This window comes from Tachysurus fulvidraco, chromosome 17 (genome assembly GCF_022655615.1).
Source record: "Tachysurus fulvidraco isolate hzauxx_2018 chromosome 17, HZAU_PFXX_2.0, whole genome shotgun sequence".
Taxonomy (NCBI): domain Eukaryota; kingdom Metazoa; phylum Chordata; class Actinopteri; order Siluriformes; family Bagridae; genus Tachysurus; species Tachysurus fulvidraco.
In genome coordinates, this window is record NC_062534.1 from 9,575,316 (window position 1) to 9,596,894 (window position 21,579).

Genomic DNA, 21,579 nt, shown 5'->3' on the forward strand with positions numbered 1-21,579 from the left:
TAGTGATCACATGTAATCCAAAACATTAGTGTGTAATTCTATTTTACTCTTGCATAATTTTGTTTTTCATGAGAGTTGGATTCCAAAATTTACGAATCACGATAGTTTACAAATTCTGACAATTTAGATGGTTTGTTAGAGTACAACTCCAAAATGTACAACTATGATAGTTTACAGACAAAACATGTTTTTACCACAGATTGAGTACAAAAACGTACAAATTATGACCACGAAGTGCGGCTGGTAATGCAACAGTCAAAAATACATCATCAACGTCACAGGAATTACTGTACTATCTGAAGGAAGATTCCACGCAAGTGCACATGTGCCCTGCATTTGCCCTAAACTCTAGTGCCAAAATGGCAGCTCAATAGATCATGTACTTGGAACCAGCAACAAACAACCGTTCAAGCACTAATTCTCTTTATCTGCTTTGTGCACATTTTGCCCTCGTCTGGAGCATGACCACACCTTTTCTGAAGGCTGGGACAATCATCCATTACAGTCTGAAAGTGGGATCACCCGTAACCAGCTGTGGATAATGAGACACATACACAACTAATCTGATGCCACTAAAGATAATCTGCAGGTTTGATTTTTGTTTGATTTTCTATGCTTGAGTTGTAGTCAAACTATGCTCTTTCATGATGTATTTTCTGTATTCATTTAAGAATCTGGAATTGTTTGGAACAGACTGGGAGTCATTTGATTTTGTGACAGAAGAAGCTGCTGGAGTTCAAGTTCCTCTATCCCTGCTCTCATGGAAACCATAAAATCAATGTTTAATCTACTTGCAACATTTGACTGTTATGGCAGAGATATTTATATATTCAATATATGTTAATAATATGAAAGTCAATTAAATACAGCAGACCTATCTAAGACCATTTTAAACATTTAATTTAGATGTTTTGTACATATTGAAAATTATAAATGTTACATGTAAATGAATGAATTGAAGCAATTTGAAAAATGAACAAGTTTACTGATTTGAAAATTGTTTAAACTGATTTGAAATTGTTACACAGATGTACTTTAACAATGCTAATAAAATTACACAGAGAAGCTAACTGCATAAAGCAAAATGAAGCATAAAGTTTATAAATTCATCCAGCATCTTCAGGTGAGCTGTAGGAAATATAATTGTCATTTTGCATTGCATTGTACATCCACTTACACTCACAAAACACATGTGTGTCACAGTTGTGATTGAACTTCAGTGATGTTCAAGTCTTTCTGGTCACATGGAAGAATAGGCTTGTGTCTCACACTGCATAATTGTCATATACTGTATAACTTTACCAGCATTCATTTGTTGTTGTACCTTCACCTTCTTAAAAACAGGAAAAAACATACTTTAGAATGAAAACAAGATAAACAGACATTAAAAAGTAAACTGTCATGAAAATATACATACCACTATTCTCAATTTCCTGTAGGAGGTCTTGGAATAAGTTCAGTATGGGTATTTCTTATGTGTGTAGCATGTCCCTTTAGGAATAAAAATGGTCAGAAATACCCTGTCATCTTTTTTCCCTGGTACAAACAGTGGTAAGCATCAGTCTGGATACATGCAAGCAACATTTTATCATCCTGTATCATTTGTTAATGTTTTTTTTTTTTTTTTGTAGTAAAAATGGCATTATCGAATTCATGGTCAGATATGGTGCTCTATACTGATAAAATGTGTACCATGTACTGGACTGCAAGTCGCTTGTGATAAAAGCATCTGTCAAATGCATAAATGTAAACATGACACTAAAATCTTTTAAGTGATTCCCCGTATTCCTCAGTTCTCAATGATATCACTATCAAATGTTTTCCTGCACAGTGGACACTTAGCAGTCTGATGTAACAATGAAATACAGCTGAATTCAATTAAGCACAAATTACTGTGCACAAATTAAAGCACAAATTAAAAATCACAAAATCATAAAAAGCACAAATTAAAGCACACATTACTGAGCCATACATATACCAAAATAATGCTCCAGAAACTGTGAATTTATATTGTTAAATACATACATAGATAAATAAATAAATAGATATACATACTTGTCACCTTCCTGAGGAATATAGCTTTCAGGTGTTAGAAATATAAATGTTGCAAAACATTTACTTCAAGAGGAGATAAACACACCTCTGTCTAAATGTCAATAGAATTTGAATTGTCTGCTTGTGGTGACTTCTCAGTTGCCTAGAAATGAAACAAAATAAGACCAACCTTGTGTTTTCCGAGGACATTCTCATTGGTGATTACCATTTTAGACATATCACTTGAGGTGCACAAATCCATGTTTCTTACAGCACTTAAGTGTATGTATGTATTGGAGGGAACTATAGAGGTACCATTCTGCTGCACACTGTATACTGGGCTTTGGGCACTTTTTAAACTCTTTTGCATCGGGTGGTAATGGAGTTGTCAATTTGCTCTTGTAGAGGAACAATATATATTGTGCACTTCCCATTGCTGCTCACTGCTTTTAACTGCTTCCCATTATATCCATCTGGGTAAGCAGGGATGACAATCAATTTACTCTGCCCACCTCTACCTACAGTTCAAAATTGAAAATATAAAAAGACAATCCATCAAAAAAGTCTTTCACAGAGCTAAATGCATATAAAATCAATATCTATAAATGCATCTGATTTCAATGAAGGAGTATTAAAAAGGTTGGAAAAAACATATTCAAAACAGTTCTACATACCTGAGCACTTCTACAGTAAGGCTGCAGCTATCAATTACTTTAGTACTCAAGTATTCTATTGATTTTTCTATTTATTAATCGAGTAGTCAGAGTACATTTTCTTTATTAAAAAAGAATACTAAATATGCAAGAGAAAATAATACAGGTCTCTTAAAATGAACAACTACTTTGTTTACTTTTTTAGAATAATGGACATTTTTATTGCTGAAATTGCATAATGAATAACTGTGAAAACTAAACCAATTTAGTGCATTTAAATTGAATAATATTACATTCTCTGGTGGAATGTCGAATTTGGTAATAACGTCTTTAAGGCATTGTGGTAAGGCTGTGGGACTCTCTCTCTCTGTGTGTGTGTGTGTGTGTGTGTGTGTGTGTGTGTGTGTGACAGAGAGAGTGAGACTATGAACGTGAATGACGCTTAGGCTTTCACAAAACTAATTTGGGAACATCATAACTAGCCACCATATTGATTTCTGGTCTTAAATAGTCACTCCATACAGCACTATCAACACACATTTTAATGGGCCTAAATGTGAAAGCTAAGGATATCTTGTGTCTACTCTGCATGGACTTGATGGGAGGACTGAGTGTTTTTGGGTGAGATAATGAAGCATCAAACTTGTACTGTTGTGGTACATCAGTTCAATCTTACAGAAAACACACTGTACAAAATTTTAGTTTGAATTTTTCTCAAACTTTGGAAACTTTCTGCCATTTTATTTCGCATGAATCTTCTCCTCACCCCTCGCCACTTTCAGAGTCTGTATTTACATCTCATATCCAGAGTTTAGATGGTTGTGCGTCAGTAATAATTGTACATGGGGAAACTCAGTGCTCCATGTGTAATTACAGTAGATGGAATAAACTAAGTTTTGAGGCAAAAAAAATTGCCTCATTGATTTTTTTTTTTTGTATTCAAATTTCTCAAGGAAATGTTTCAGCCCTATTGTACAGTAACCACCCTCCAGAGATATTTGCCAGGTTTGGATATGCATTAACAACCACCTCTGATAATAATCAAAGGCAGAGATCAATAAACTATTATCTTTCTGTACTATTTTTATTATTTGTTTATTATTATCTTTCTGTACCTCCATGCTGTTAAATGCTTTAAAATATATAATCAACAGTATTAATAAAACAAGGAAACACACCCTAAACAAACAAAACCTTTTTCAAATAACCTCTGAATGACCCATGGTTTCTGTAATAGTTAATGATCTTCTCCCAAGTCCTACAAATGTAAGTTGTAATTCAATGTCTCATTTGGGTGTTTTTTCATATTGCTGGTCAAGCAGAAAAAAAACATTAAAAAGCTCCTCTCTGGGCATCAAAAATATCCATTTCCAATGTCCAAAATGTTTTTACCTCCCTATTTCCTTTTGGAAAAATACAAGAAATTACCTGAAAACATTTTATTATTTTTTTTAGCCTGTCCAGAACATTCAAACACAAATACAAAAAAAAAAATTACAGTTACAGTCTCACACCTAGCCATTTCTTGCTGTACTTACTGCACCCTACAATTGGACTTGTGCCTTTTTTCTTGTTGGGCTGACTGTCTAGTGAAATTAGACTGGGCCCTCTCTTTCTGTTGTCCAACACCATGCTCTGCTGTATTACCCTGTCTGAGTGATGTCACACATGGACACCAGATTCTGTGCAGTGCTTATGATGCCACTTAATGGTACCTGATGAACAATGTTAAATGACATTTACCATATGCTTATATCAATTGCTTATATTGATATGACTAGTCTGTTACATTGCATGAAGATAGAGCTTTACAGTAGGCTGACACTCAAAATTGCAAATACACTCAAAACTACTTCTGGATGGCAACTTTTGACCAGAGGTGTGTTTACCAAAAGCAACTATAAAAGCAAGTTCTGTCGTTACCAACAGAGATCAATGGAATTTACGACCATAGGTAACTAACAGTGCTTTTGAGAAAAACAGTGCTTTTCTGTTCTGTCGAACTGTGGTAAAAACATGTTTTGTCTGTAAACTAATCATTGTCATACATTTTAGAGTTTTATTTGACTGGGTAAAAGAGGATATGAAGGTATCTGGTGCGAGAGGTACATGAGTCGCTGTGGCGACCCCTAACGGAAAAAGCCGAAAAAAAGAAGATTTAAATTTTGCATGAGTAAAATAAAATGACACACAAATGTTTTGGATTACATATGATTATTATTGACTGTAGATAATTGTATATATGTATTACATGGTGTCAGAAGACAACTGTAACGAAGCGTCAGGAGACAGAGGATCCATATGCACGCTTTATTAGGAGATCGTAGTACAACAGGTGGGGGTCAGAGCCGGCAAACACAACAATGTAGAGAGCAAATAATCAGAATCGGTAAACACGGAAAACAGGTCGGGGCAGGCGGCAAACAATCAGAGAATCAAAATATCAAACAGATTCAAAAACCGGAAAACAGAACAACAGCCAGAAAACGCTCAGAATGACAGTAAACACTAGTCGAGACTTCGCACTGGGGAAAGGTTCAAGTTCAGCTTTTATAGCGTGGGAAATGGGAAACAGCTGGTGGTGTAATCATGACAGGAGTGATGAATTGTGGGAGATGTAGTCAGGAAGTCGCTAAAACTCGGGTGAAGGTTCCCTTTGGTGGCGGTCGGGAGATGTGGCAGATGTTTCATTCATAACAGAGCCCCCCCCTGTGAGCGGCTCCCGAAGCGAGGGTGCGTGCGCCGTCGGGGCCGTCCGCGAGGCTGAGGGGCTGGTTTGTCCGGATGGGCCTGGTGATACCCAGCGGACAGTGAGGGGTCCAGGATGTCCTGTGCCTTCACCCAGGAGCGTTCCTCTGGGCCGTACCCCTCCCAGTCAATCAGATATTCGAGCTGGCTGCCCCAGTACCTGGCATCCAGAATGCTGCGGACCTGGTACGCGTCCTCGTCGCCAATCAGCAGCTGCTGGTGGGTTGGCAGCCTCCTCCTGCTCCTTTCTCGGACCGTCGGCAGGCTTGAGCAGCAAAACATGGAACGTTGGGGAGATACGGTACGTGGGTGGCAGCACCAAGCGGTATGATACGGGGTTAATCTGTTTGATGATCTTAAAGGGACCCACGAACTTGGGGCTGAGCTTCCTGTACGGGAGGCGGAGCCGAATGTCACGGGTGGATAGCCACACCCACTGTCCAGGTTGGTACTCGGGATGTGGTCTACGATGTCTGTCAGTGGGGCACTTCTGCTGTCTGATGGCCCTTTGAAGTTGGTGGTGAGCTGCACTCCAGGTCTCCTTGCTTCACCGGAACCAGTCATCCACCGCCGGCAGATTGGATGGCTCACCGGCCCACGGGAACAGGGGCGGCTGATACCTGAGGACACACTGGAAAGGTGTGAGGCCGGTGGCTGGCTTGGTGAGCGAATTCTGAGCGTATTCTGCCCACATCAGGTACTTGCTCCAGTCCGTTTGGTTGTTCTGGCAGTAAGATCATAGGAAGCGGGTAAGCTCCTGATTCAAGCGTTCTGTTTGGCCATTGTATTGTGGATGATATCCCGAGGTGAGGCTGATATTGATGTTTAAGCGCTTGAAGAACGCCGTCCATACTCGGGAGGTAAACTGTGGTCCTCTGTCTGAAACAATGTCTTCAGGAAGGCCGTAGAAACGAAATATGTAATTACAGAGGGTTTCTGCAGTCTCAAATGCCGTGGGGAGCTTGGATAACGCTATCTGGTGGCTATTGTCAGACTTGGGTAGATCAGTGACTAAATCAATGGCGATGTGTGACCAAGGTCACTGTGGCATAGGCAGTGGCTGCAACAAACCGGCTGGGAGCTGATGCGATGCTTTCGAGGTGTTGCACCTGGTACATCTCCGAACGAAATCGCTGACGTCTTCGGACAGAGAGGGCCACCAGAACTTATTTTGAGCCAAGCGGATGGTAGCCGTGACGCCGGGGTGACCGGAACTAGGCGAGGCGTGCAGCAACTGCAGCATGGTCAAGCGTAGATTCTCCGGCACGTAGACCTTGGTGGGGGGACAGTCATTGGGAGGTGGAGTGAGTGTATTAGCCTGAGCGATCTGGGTCATGATGTTCCATTGAATGGGGCCGATGATCTGGGTTTCGGGGATAAGGGGCTCTGCTGGTGGGCTTATGTCAGGTTCACTGTCAAGGCGGGAGAGTGCGTCGGCTTTAGTGTTTTTCGATCCGGGTCTGTACGTAACTGTAAAATGGAAGCATGTGAAGAACATGGCCCACCGTGCTTGGCGAGGGTTCATCCGTTTAGCCAAGCGTAGGTATTCGAGATTTTTGTGATCCGTGAGGACCATGAACGGATGTTGAGTCACGAACAGCGAACACTGCAGCAGGAAACCTCTACACCTCATGGGGTTCCCCTCGAATTTCTCCGGGAAGGGGAGTGTGTCTGCGGAGAGATTCTGAAGATCTCGAAGGGCTGAAGCGAGTTCCCTTGTGAGCCTGGTGAGGAGCTCCATTGTACTCGGCGGGATAGCGGCTGGATCACTTAGTGGCGAAGTCTTCTGTAACGAAGCGTCAGGGGACGGAGGATCCATATGTACGCTTTATTAGGAGATCGTAGTACAACAGGTGGGGGTCAGAGCCGGCAAACACAACAATGTAGAGAGCAAATAATCAGAATCGGTAAACACGGAAAACAGGTCGGGGCAAGTGGCAAACAATCAAAGAATCAAAATATCAAACAGTCAAAAACCGGAAAACAGAACAACAACCGGAAAACAGAACAACAACCGGAAAACAGAACAACAACCGGAAAACAGAACAACAACCGGAAAACGCTCAGAATGACAGTAAACACTAGTCGAGACTTCGCACTGGGGAAAGGTTCAAGTTCAGCTTTTATAGCGTGGGAAATGGGAAACAGCTGGTGGTGTAATCATGACAGGAGTGGTGGATTGTGGGGGATGTAGTCAGGAAGTCGCTAAAACTCGGGTGAAGGTTCCCTCTGGTGGCGGTCGGGAGATGTGGCAGATGTTTCATTCATAACAACAGTACTGAGAACGGCTCGTAAAAGTTTTTTTTTTCTTTTTTTTTTCTTCAAGACCGCATGGTGAGTGATTATGGAGTCTATTGTTTTCGGAGATTTGACCTTTCAAAGGGAATGTTGCCAACAGGAATGGTGAAGGTTTGCAACCCACAACAAAACAAAACTATGGAGAGACACCAGTTTCACTCCGGCAACTAGAATTAAGGTGAGACTATAGAGACATTTATCAGTGAACTCAGGATTAAACCAAAAGCATGCCGTTTCAGAGAATTGTCAGACAAGCTAACACGTGACAGGAGTATACAGCATCAACAGTGAAAGCCTACGGAAAGCACTGTTAAGAAACGGCGACCTAACTCTAATAAAAGCCATCTTAATATGTCGCATACATGAAATGACTGAAAAAAGTAATAAAACATTGACGATGCCTCAAATGCCCACTGACGTGGATGTAGTACATCCGATTTCTAGCAGGAGGCGCCAGCACACAAGATAAAAGCCCATAATAACAGTATGATATTAGCACACCATAACTAAATGCAAAACCTGTGGAAACAATCATGTGGCAAAGCAAGATAAATACCCTTTTTTTGGACAGCAGTGTCACAACTGCAAGAAAATTAATAATTTCAGAAAATCACATTGTAAATCACGTTGTCAGTTTGGTCTAAAGAAAACATACTACAAAATGTAGTATGTAGTACATGAACTTGAAATGGACAAGCCCCCTGTATATGATGACACATATGATATGTTGATAATATTGAATTTGACAGGTTTGTCGACACTGTTCTTGGCTGAGCAGGAAGAGGAATTCATCACTTTTCACAAAAACTCCAATTGAGGTTAAAGTTTACACTTCGGCAAAGTGTAATGTGATGTCACATACAACCTTCAAGAAAACTGTCAAAAATGAACAACCAGTGAAACAAGATTGCATGCCAAAGCAATAAAAGGTTTAGTTACACTGCTGTGTAGTTTAAAAAGACAAAGTCATTCACTCCCATTTTTCTTGGTGGATCAGGATGTCCAGCCGCTCTTAGGATTTTATCCATGTTTAGACATGGGGACTGTCACAATGAGCCCACATGTTCACCTGGTCAGTGTGGATGGCAGTACTGATCAAATCCTTTAAGAATATGAAGACTTGTTTACTTATGAACTTGGAGAACTCCCAATCACATACTCCATAACAGCAATGCATGCAGCCAGTAATTTGCACTGCATATCGCATTCCACTGGCAACGCAGGACTGTGTTAAAGCAGAGTTATACCGCATTCTCAGAGCCTAAAGACTGAGTTTCATCCTTGGTTGTGACACATAAATACTACAGACAAGAAATCAAACTGTATTATCTGTGTTGGATGCAAAGAACTCTTTCTTGCCAATAAATCTTGAGTCTTCTATGATGACAACGTTCAGCACTCCATTTGGGTGCTATAGATTTCTTCATATGCCTTTTGGCATAAACTCCGCAAGTCCCTCCAGACATTGAAAATTATGTTCATAATTATAATTAAATTATATAATTATATAATTATAATCATGTTCATTAGTTACATCTCCCCTGAGTTACATCTGACTGGAGGAACTCAGAAAGGAAACAGCAGAAGATGAGGTGCTACAGGCTCTCCGCACAGTAATTCAACAAGGTTGGCCAAGTAATGAACATAGCTTGTGCCACACAGTGCATCCATACGTTCACTACAAACTAGTTGTAGAAGATGGAATAGTGATGAAAGGCCACAAAACAGTTATTCCTCACTCATTACATAGAGAATACATCGATATAGTCCACAGAGGTCATTCTGGTCTGGATTCTACCAAGCACAGAGCAAGAGGTATCATTTTCTGGCCAACAATGACGACTGACATCACAGAGAAACTCCTCACATGCTCAGTCTGTAACAGCACAAAACCACAACAGAAAGAACCAATAAATCCATACCAAGTACCATGAAATTGACCACCTTCGCACAGTAAAGGTGGTGAACAAGGAGCCTCGGTCCTACAACTATCCAATGCAACGGGAGAACATACAGGAGCAACGGATGCCGCATCCTTCTGGTTGCAGAGCCCCCTCCATCATGGCTCACCCCTGAGAACATTGACTCTCAAAATACCACTACACATACAAAAACTATCATGGACACCAGTGCACCTTACAGAACACGTTTAGGTCGTGTTTGCAAGCCTAACCCAAGATATATACAGTGAGTTCTACTATTGGTAGAACTAGCATTGTGGTTATTGTTTGGAATACCTGCTGAATGTGTCTGCAACAGTTCAGTTATTTACTGCAATGGTTACATTTATATAATAGATGGTAATGTACAATGTGGCACTGCATTTCTTCTGTTAAAAAAAAAAAAAAAAATTTTCGCAGGTAAAACTATTTCAAATTACTCCCTAACAAAAGATATTATAACATACTATTCATTCATTCATTCATGTTGACCAACATAACACCTTTATTTAACAATTGTCTCTCTTTTTCTTCACGTTTTAAACAGGAGTGCATAAAAACAATATCCTCGTACTAACAACAGACTTCAGACCGTCATAAAGATAATGTTGATGTACATTACAGGATATGAATTTAAGAAATAAAACAGCTCTATAAAACTCTTATTAATGACTGGGATTTCTTACCCAAAGTGTCTGTAAGTGACCTAATCTTGAACAGTCTCTGTGCCATAGACTTGATAAGACGATTAACCTTTTTAACTATACCGGCACATGTGACTCTCTCTTGAGCAGTTCCTATATCCTGCATATCTCAGTCTCTAGCTCACGGAGAGTTTTTCCCTATCCGCTATCCCAGCACTGTGGTTGTTGTACTGTATTTGCTATTAAGCAATTGGTGAAATGTAAACATAAAGTGTGGTTACACTGACGTTACTGTTGATGTGCGAGTCTGCCTCTGTCAATCTGTGTAGGGAGATGGGCACGTGATTTATTTGAGTTTATACCCCTTCTATATTTTTCTTCTGTTTTTCGTTAGTCAGGGAGAGAGGTAAGAATATTGTCTTTAATTTTATTTTAATTTTGGGCAGGGAAGTTACTTTGTTAACCTTAAGTAAGTTTCTGTTTTGTTTGTTGTTTTCGGCATTTGCTCTCTCCTGACGCCTTGGTTGTTTAGGCTTGTTTACACTGACATTTGTATGTAATTTATATTCATTGGCTTTTGTTGAGCCCTGAACAATGAACTCAATTTAAGAATATTTTTGGTTCAGTGTTCTTTCAAATTATGGTGTTAAATAGAGGAGAGTTGTGTGAAACTTTATGAGAAGTATCAATTTAAAAAATGAGAAGAGCTGGGATAGAGGAAAAGGAAAGTTCTCATTTGTTCATTTACTTTTTACATTCTCAATATACCCTAGACACCTTGAGCACAAATGTACTTTTATTCTGTGAGCATTGACTCAAAGAAAGTCCAGTCTCAATCACTTAGCAATCAGTACATGATCTCAGACACTCAAGTAAGTGCCTTTTACTCTCTTGTTATAACCTTGAGCCTGTTTGTGTTGCTATTTAACAGCATGCTAATGCACAGTAGCTCTTGCCTCCTGGAGATGAGAGAGTAACGTCTTAGCATGACTACCATAATCTACCACCATGGGATCTCGGAGTACCTGCTTAAACATTAAGTCTACAGGCATAATGGCTTGTCACCTGACCAAACATTAGGTAAAAAGATGGAAAACTTATTGTTTCATGCACGGTGGCATTTCCCCTAAACTCTAAACCTGAAATGTGTATTTCCCGGGTCTTAGGTAATCATAGGTACTTTAAGGTAGTTTTCCATGTAGGAGCTAACGATACAGTAAACACTTTCCTCAGTCAGAGAATATTACAAATATTACTGAGTAATATTGTATGTATGTAAATTAGTGAAGGCTATGTCTGATGCTATAGTATGCTATGTCCCCATCCCAAAGCAGCATAGTGATGTACAGTAGCTTAAAGCAGGTTATGGTCCCTGAACTGCTGGATTTAGAGATGGTGCTCAGAAAACAATGTAGGCTTTATAGATAATTGGAGCACTTTTGAGGTTAAGGCTGGCCTGTTAGGATGGGACAATGTCCATCCCACTCGGGAAGTTGCTGTTCTTATTTCTTGCATCTCATTTGTAGTTTAAGAACAGGCCTAGTTAATCAGTGACAATCTGGAGGCAGGGCCAGGGAGCAGTCAATCAGGCTAAGACCATCTGCCAGGGAGCCTGCTAGCTGCACTGAGTCATCACCCAGGGTTCATAAAATAGAGACTGTGTCTGTTTCCCGAGCTAAACAAAAAAAACACTCTAAAAATTTGTTGTAGTAAACACAGCCAGCACAGCCAGTACCTTTGATATGAAGCTAGGACTGTTAAGTATAAGATCTCTTGCATCTAAAGCTCTTATGGCTAATGAAATGATTACTGATCAGAATTTTAGAGTTCTGTGTTTAACAGAAATATGGGTCAAACCCAAAGTTTAATGCATTACCGCCTGGTTATATACATCAGCCACGCCTAACAGGCAGGGGAGGAGGTGTCGCAGTTATTCATGATGATAAGCTTGGTGTCAAGTAAGAATCTAGACATATGGTCAACTCATTCGAAGTTCTTCATACTAGCATAACATATATAGCCTCAAAAAGTAAGTCTACTGAGTCAGTTCCTCTAATTTTTATTTTCAGACCTCCTTGGACCATATTCTTAATTTCTCTGAGAACTGCAGTTGTTTTCATCTTAGTTTTGGTAGGGGTTAACCAGAAGGTAATAATTAAATTAAAAAATAGTAATTAAAAAGTATTTATTTTTCTTTTTATCTTTATTAAATATTGATTAGAACTGTGGTTGATTAACATTTTTATTGTAAAAAATATTAATCTGATATAGTTTTTGTAGTATTAATTTAGTGGACTTTTCTGCCACAGAGGTACACGTAAGTGTAGTGTTTGTGAAGTTTTCAAAAAGGTTAAAATTTGTAATGTGAAAACTTGAATAAAATTAGTTTCTATGATCTTAATTTAATTAAGCACTGTCAGGGTAGGTGTAACGAAGCGGAGTCGTAAGGATCCATTTGCAGCATTTATTTAAATTCGGCAGAACAGACAGGCAGGGTCAAGCCTGGCAAACACAATGTCAGAGAACGGCAGATCAGAGTCAAAGAACAGGCAGGAAGTCAGGGCAGGCAGCAAAGAATCAGAGAAACAGGTAACAGAAACAGAATCAAAACAATCAGAACAGAAAATCAGGAAACGTTCGGACAGACTGCAGAAGCAAGTCGAGACTTCGCAATGAGGTCAAGTTCATTTCCTTATTTAAGCATGTCAGCTGATGGGGACACGTGCAACGTCGAGGTCTACCATGAGACCGGGGAGCGGGCCTGTCTGGGTGTTGTAGGTGGAAGTCGGCGGTGAGTGAGGGGTCCAGGATGTCACCTGCCTTGACCCAGGAGCGCTCTTCAGGGCTGTACCCCGCCCAGTCGGCCAGGTATTCCAGGCAGCCCCATCGGCGCCTGAAGTCCAGTAATTCGCAGAGCTGGTATGCCTCTCCCTCATCGACCAGGAGGGGTGCAGGTGGTTCGGCGAAGGTTTCTGGGTCTCTCGGTGGTCCCTCCGTGGGTTTCAGCAGCGAGGAGTGAAAGGTGGGAGATACGCGGTATGACGGTGGCAGTGCCAGGCGGTAGGAGACCGGGTTAATCCATCTGACGATTTGGAATGGGCCCACAAACCGTGGGCTGAGCTTACGACAGGGCAGATGGATTAGTCATGGTGTTCACGGTGGCGGCCTGTGCTTTTTGCCTGCGAATGGCTCGCTGTAGCTGCCGGTGTGCCACGCTCCATGCGTCCTCGCTGCGGCGAAACCACTCGTCAATGCCGGTAAGTCAGAGGGCGTGTCGGACCAGGGAAACAGGGGACCAGGTAAGCCGAGCGTAGCCTAGGAACTGTAGCCCAGGACTGCCTAGGACTGTCATGTCGTTCAGCGCCCGGTAGTCAATGCATGAGCGGAGACCATCTTTTTTCTTCATGAAGAAGAATCCGGAGGACGCCGGGGAGACGGAGGGTCAGATGAAGGCCTTCTGGAGCTCATCCTCGATGTAAGCTTTCATGGCCGCTGTCCCTGGCTGTGACAGCGGAAAAATTCTCCCTCTGGGCGGAGTGGATCCGGGCAGGAGCTCTATGGCGCAGTCACTGGGCCTGTGCGGTGGTAGTTCGGTGGCCCGAGTTCTGCTGAAGGCTTCCGTCAGGTCTTGGTACTCTGGTGGTTCGGAGGTGGTGGAGACAGAGCATACAGAAAGCATGGTGCTGGGTCGTGAGGTTTCTGTAGGGAGTGGCTGATGTCGGCTTGAGATGTGCAGGTCTCTCCAGGAGATAACAGGGTTGTAAAGTTGGAGCCAGTGAATGTGAAAAGGCAGGTATTCTTGGTGGTGAGGGCCCACCTGCAGCCGGAGACTCCTGGAGATGTGAGTGATGTGGCCCTCACCGAGCGGCTTGCCGTCTACCGCCTCCACTGCCAAAGGAAAAGTACACGGGGTTACCGGCACGTCATAAGCTTGAGCAAACTCCCTTGACATGAAGTTACCTGTGGCGCCGGAATCGATTAGCACGGACAGATTAATAATTTTCCCCCATATTTCAACTTGTACTTGCACCACCGCACAGTGCGGAGATTGAGGAACAAGCAAATCAGGACTCACCGATGTGTTCCATCTGCCGGGAGGCTTGTTGGGGCAGGCGGCCAGTCTGTGTCCGGCTTCTCCGCAATAGAGACAGAGTTGGAAGCGGAAGCATCTTGCTTTCTTCTCAGATGTGAGGTGAGTGGTGTCGAGCTGCATGGGCTCAGGATCCGTAGGTCGGGTGGCACGAGGGGGTTCACGCACGTGTCGGACGGAGGTCGTACATTGGAGGTCGACGTGTCCACATCGAATTGTCTGAGCAGCTGAGCCAAACTCAGAAAAATAACAAAAACAATCCCAAGTTTTTATTTAGCATAGTGGCTAGGTTAACAAAAATTCAGCTATCTCAAAACACTATTCCATCACAGTTCAGTAGTGAGGACTTGAGAGATTCTTCACTGATAAAATTGAAAGTATCAGGAAAAAATTGTTGATGTACAACCCATAACAGCATCCCATGCCTCAAGGTCCAGCCTCATCACTCACAACTACAGTGATTTACAAGTATAGTACAGGAAAAGCTAGATAAACATTACCACAGCTAAATCAACAATATGTGTGTTAAATCAGATTCCAACTAAATTACTGAAAGAAGTGTTACTTACAGCTGGTGAGCCTCTTCTTAATATTATTAACTCCTTATAATCTTTAGGTCATGTTCCTAAATCCTTCAAGTTGGCAGTTATTAGGCACCTCATTAAGAAACCTACATTTATGTCTAAAATATTGTACAAGGTTGCGTCTGTTCAACTGTGCTCCTTCTTACAGGAGAATATTTAAAGGGTTTCAGTCAGGTTTCATAGCACAGAAACTGCACTTGTTAAAGTTACGAATGACTTGTTCTTATCTTTGGATCAAGACTGCATCTCACTATTAGTTCTACTTGATCTTATTGCAGCATTCAACACTATAGATCACAACATTCTCGCTTACAAAATTACACAGGTATTCAGAGACAGGCTTTAAGTTGGTTTAGATCCCACCTGTCTGATAGATACCTTTTTATAGACTTAAATGGAGAATCCTCTAGTCTCTTGCCAGTTAATTATTGGGTCTCTCAAGGATCAGTTTTAGGACCTATGCTTTTCTCAACATACATGCTTCCCTGGGAAACATTATTTGAAGGCATTGGATTAGCTTCCATTGTTATGCTGATGAAACGCAGCTATACAGGTGCATCTCAATAAATTAGAATGTTGTGGAAAAATTCATTTATTTCAGTAATTCAACTAAAACCGTGAAACTCCTGTATTATATAAATTTAGTACACACAGACTGAAGTAGTTTAAGTCTTTGGTACTTTTAATTGTGATGATTTTGGCTCACATTGAACAAAAACGCACCAACTCACAAAAGAATTTAATACGTCCAAAGACCCAAGATTTTTAGTGAATTGTTGGCCTTCTGGAAAGTATGTTCATTTACTGTAAATGTACTTAATACTTGGTAGGGGCTCCTTTTGCTTTAATTACTGCCTCAATTCACTTTGGCATGGAGGTGATCATCAGTAGCTGTAGCACTGCTGAGGTGGTAAGGAAGCCCAGGTTTCTTTGACAGTGGTTGAAGGTGTTGGTGTTCTTTGACAGTGGCCATGGTGTTTGTGTGCTTGACTGGCCAGCACACCAACACCATGGTCATTTAAACAACTTTTGGTGCTTTTGGTAGTATGTGTAGGTGCCAAATCTGCTGACCAGCTTTTTAAAGATGCTTAGGAAGCATGAAGTGCTCTAAAATTTCATGGTAAATGGATGCAGTGACTTTGGTTCTCAAAAAACACTGTGGACCAACACCAGCAGATGACACAGCAAATCATCACAGACTGTGGTAACTTAACACTGGACTTCAAGCATCTTGGGCTATGACCTTCTCCACCTTTCCTCCAGACTCTAGGACCTTGGTTTCCAAATGAATTACAAAACTTGCTCATTTGAAAAGTGGAACAATCAAGTTCTTCTCCTTGGCTCAGCTAAGACGCCTCTGATGTTGTCTGCGGTTCAGGAGTGGCTTAACAAAAGGAATACAACAAACAACAGTAACCAAATTCCATGACGCATCTGTGTGTAGTGGCTCTTGATGCCTGATCCCAGCCTCAGCCCATTCCTTATGAAGCTCTCCCAAATTCTTGAATTGATTTTGCTTGACAAGCCTCTCACGGATGCGGTTCTCTCTGTTGGTTGTGTGTCTTTTTCTTCCACACTTTTTTGATCGCCCGTATTTCAAAAACAGCCTTCTTCCACCTTAGAAATATGGCCAAGCCAAGAAACATCTTTATCTGATGCAGAGAAGCTAGTTCATGTATTTATGACCTCTAGACTGTGTGGGCTGTGGGCAACGGCTGCACTGCAAAGTTCAGCTCCAATCACATCGTCAAGTTTGCTGATGACACAACTGTGATCGGTCTCATCAGCAACAACGATGAAACTCACTACACTAAATGGTGTGAAATAAATAACCTGTCCCTTAATGTTGAAAAGACAAAAGGAGGTCATGATGGACTTCAGGAGAAACTCCATTGAGCACCGTCCACTGACCATCAACAACACAACAGTTGAGAGGGTTGTCAGTACAAAATTCTTGGGGGTGCATATCACAGAGAATCTCATCTGGTCCACCAATACACGGTCACCCTCCAAGAAGGCACATCAGCGGCTGCACTTTCTCCACCACCTGAAGCGAAGCTTTTATTGTCATTTCAACCATATACTGTATAGCTGTTGCAGTACATATCGAAATGAGACAACATTTCTCCAGGATCATGGTGCTACATAAAACAAAGACAGGGCAACTTGTAATCTTAGCCACATAAAGTGCAACTGTGCAACCTGGTGCAAACAGTGCTGGACAAGACAAACAAGACAGACAAGACAGTGCAGGACAAAAGACAGTGTAGACAAAAAGTTACCAGACAATATAAAAAGTACAAAAAATACAATACACAAAAGACAATAAACAGAAAACTGAGACAGTGAATACTGTATGTGAATACTGAATGTTCAAACAATATTTCATGAAGTAACATTAGAATGGACACAGTTTCCTAGCAGCAGGTCCTTGGGATAATATACAGAATTGTGCAAAAAACAGCAAAGGACTGAAATATTGTATAGCATGTGCAAAAAGGCTGAGATATTGTACAATATGAGCAAAAACAGCTGAAATGTTGGACAGTTTGTGCAAAACAGCAGAAAAGTGTGCAAAACAGCATGTAAACAGTTTTATGGATTGTAAGCAGCATGTAAACAGTTTTATGTGTCAGTGTGTGTGTTTTGTGTGGGTCTGTGCAGTCCATACAGCTGATGTGTGTGTATGTTGTGCTCAGTACAGTTCAGTTCAGTTATTGAGAGGTCTGATGGCTTGTGGGAAGAAACTATTACACAGTCTGGTCGTGAGGGCCTGAATGCTTCGGTACCTTTTTACAGACAGCAGGAGGGTGAAGAGTGTGTGTGATGGGTGTGTGGGGTCATCCACAATGTTGTTGGCTTTGCGCATGCAGCGTGTGGTGTAATTGTCCATGATAGAGGGAAGAGAGATCCCAATGATCTTCTCCGCTGTCCTCACTATCCGCTGCAGGGTTTTGCGATCAGAGATCGTACAGTTCCCAAACCAGACAGTGATGCAGCTGCTCAGGATGCTCTCAAGATGAGTGCAAACGGGAAATGTGGGTAGAGTGCTGACAATGCACAATTAGATGGCCATAACTTACATTTTCGGTGACCATTGTTAGGTGCTTTTGTTTTTATCCTTTTGCAAATCTGCTTGTTAACATACAAGCACTTATTTCTGTAAAGAAAAAAGTTCACTTTTTTTTTGATAATTTTTTGCACCTAGAAAGATAAAGAAATTAACTGCCATTCAAGTAAGATGAAATTATAAAACAGCTTAATAAACAAAAAATGAGAATTTAAAACAAATCACAACACAGAAACACTTACAACTATTAAAGGGTATTTAATTACAGCAATTAATGTTCCTAAATAAAAGTAATAGAAATTATAAGACTCCACTAGATAAACTGTTTACTCTAACACATGGTTTGCTGCTAATTAGTTTATAGTTACTATTTTTGTTCATGTGTTATATGATGGAAAACATTTTCACCTTCAAGATGTGTAATTTACTTGTTTTGCTAAATGACCTTAAAGACATAAAATATGGATTCGTGAGTAAATAAAGTATAGCTATATTATGTACATTATTATGAAAACAGAATAAACATTTCAAGACCAGAAACATTCCTGGAACTCAAATAAGTTGACATCTACTACTTATATACTACTGTTTTGCCCTTAAGCACATACTGTTTCATAATTGTGTTAAACATCAGAGAAGAGTCTATATGTTCACCAGACATTACATGTGAACATCATTCTCTCTTTCTGCTGATAGTGTTCTTGCACATGTTAAAGGAGAGTTCTGTAGTATCCCTTTAAAACAACATTTTATAATAAAAAGTATAATAAAAATCTTATATTTTTATAGCAAATAGTTATCACAGAAGCATAACAATTACTGTCATATTAATTTTATCAATTGCCCATTTATAAATTCTGTTCATTTTATTCATAATGTTTGGAAAAAAAAAAATCTTGCTTTTTCGGACACAAAATATATTGTCCCAAGATATTATTTATTGTTATGTTACATAAAATCACAGACACTTCTGCAGTAACATAAAACTAAGAAACAAAAAAACTTTTAAACAGATGGTGAGCTTTCTGCAGAGAACGTATGACTGAAAATTCATATGCTGTAACTTTTCAAACTAAATCAGGATATGGATGACCAGCTGTCTTCCTCTTCTTATATTATGAAAGTTTCTTTCCTGAATGGATGCAGACTATATTAACTTCTTCTTCTTCTTTTTTTTTTTTTTTTGCAAATTTGACTATTTTGTATACAAATAGAATTTTTTTGTGATAATACAGTAATGTATAGCCCATTGCTCCAATCTTTTTCCACGTAACATAATATTTAACATGTGAGATCCTGCAAAAAGTTGCTGTTCTTTTTTGAAAAATAATGTTTTGTGCCTCAACTTTTATGTTAAAAGGGCACTTTAACCTAATTTTGAATGTATGCATGTCTATTACCTATTACCCTAGTATAAATCATCATGCAATTTGAAATAATAGTTTCATTAGTCAAAGGGGAAATGTAGGATTAGAGTTTTTCAATGAAAGATTTACGTAACAATACTGTAGTAAAACCTTTCGAAATATACCAAAAGTCTTCATTACTAACATTAGGCAAAGTAGCTAGATAAATTAGTATGCATTTTGTTTTCTGGCTTATGTTTTGGTACCACGTTACCCAGATATTTCATGGCAAACAACAGTCTTACACAAAAGTACTGAAAATCTACAATTTATTCTTGTTTCTTTGGCGACATAGTACATGTTGTCTTGTACTCTTGTAAATTTCTTAGGTGTAAATTTTCTCACAGTAATCATTTGCTGTCACTGTGACAGTAACTGAGTGGATTCAATATTGTCCTTCATGGGGATTGACTGGACTACAAATGGCAAATGGTGCTTTCTGGTCTTCACAATAGATTTTCCGATAAGATTCTTAATCATGACCAAAGTTGTGGTAAATCTGTTCACTTGAATTTAATTGAACCTGCAGGTCTTCTCAGAACTGCCTATCATCGTCTTACAATCTTAAAACTGGTTGTTCATTTTACTGCGTGCTGTCTGTATTAAAGTATTGCCTGAGAATTATTTTGTCGACATGTCAAGTACCCAGTAGGTTGCAGTTTAAACTGTTTTATGTGTAATGCAAATAGTAGACCTTTGACAACTAGTAGGTCACTGCATGGTCAACCACACATACAAGCTTGCATACAGTGTACTGATCATTGTTGTCTACCTCTCAACACAGATATTAAACCTGCCCAAAGTTAAAATGAATGCACTAATGTCTTCAGCTCCCCAAAACACTTACTATAATATTTTGTATGAACGAATGAATGAATGAATGAATGAATGAATGATGAGTTAATTTATACACAACAACCTTGTGGCTCTTTGGCGCAGTTGTGGCCTAATGGTTAGAGAGTCTGACTTGTAACCCGAAGGTTGCGGGTTCGAGTCTTGGGCCGGCCATGACTGAGGTAGACAAGGCACCGAATCCCCCCCAACTGCTCCCCGGGCTCTGGGTGTGTGTTCACGGTGTGTGTGTGTGCACTTTGGATGGGTTAAATGCAGAGAACGAATTCTGAGTATGGCTCACCGTACTTAGCCGTATGTCACTTCACTAGTAAAAGTGACCACTGTACATTTAAAGCAAAGATTTTATGACAGAGCATTTTTAAAGAAAAATCCATGCTCAAACATTATAAAAGTCAAACCAAAAAAATTCATAATTATAAGAAAATCATTTTCAATTTAAGCATATCTTTGGCCTCAATATAGACAGGTGGAAGATCAGAAATGGTTAAAACTCACACTGTGCAAAACACAGAATTCTATGTTAATTTTTTAATGATTGCAGTATGGTTGGTTAAGTTTAAGTATCAATAACTAATGATCTATATAAAGTGAGCAACTACAAATGTGTTATCCCATTATTTGTACATAACTGGTACGTACTACATTATAATTTTAGGAATGGCATTTTCATTGGTAACACACAAGCTTTATAGTCACATTATACCGATTTGCCCAAAAGATTGCATACCTTGGGAGAATTTGCAAGATGTGTATAATTCTTTTAAACATTTCTAAAGAAAAAATGAGTGAGAAGGCAAAACAAATTGATTTTATTAGGACTTAAGTTAATATGTAAGGCATAACAGAATGGGACAATTATCAAACAATACATAACAAAAAAGAAAATAAGAAATAATCCCAGTTCAAATTTTTGCATGCCTTTAGTTCTCAGTATTGCCCCCTTTAGAATCAATGATGGCATGTAATATTTTGTAATAATTGTGCACGAGGTCCTTAATTCTCTCAGGTGGTATAGCTGGCTATTCTTGCCAAAATGCCTCCAGTTCCTGTAGATTTTTTGGTTGTCTTAAACAAACTGCATGTCTGAGATCTCCCCAACCTGTGTTTATAATGTGGCCAAACATTCAAGGATATGTATATTTTTATCAGGATTGTTTAGGTAATTTCAGTTATCTTTAGGTTTTAAAAAGGAGTCAAAAAACTGTGATAATTAATGACTTCATGTGGCCACTATCGACTATCCACTATCTAACAGAG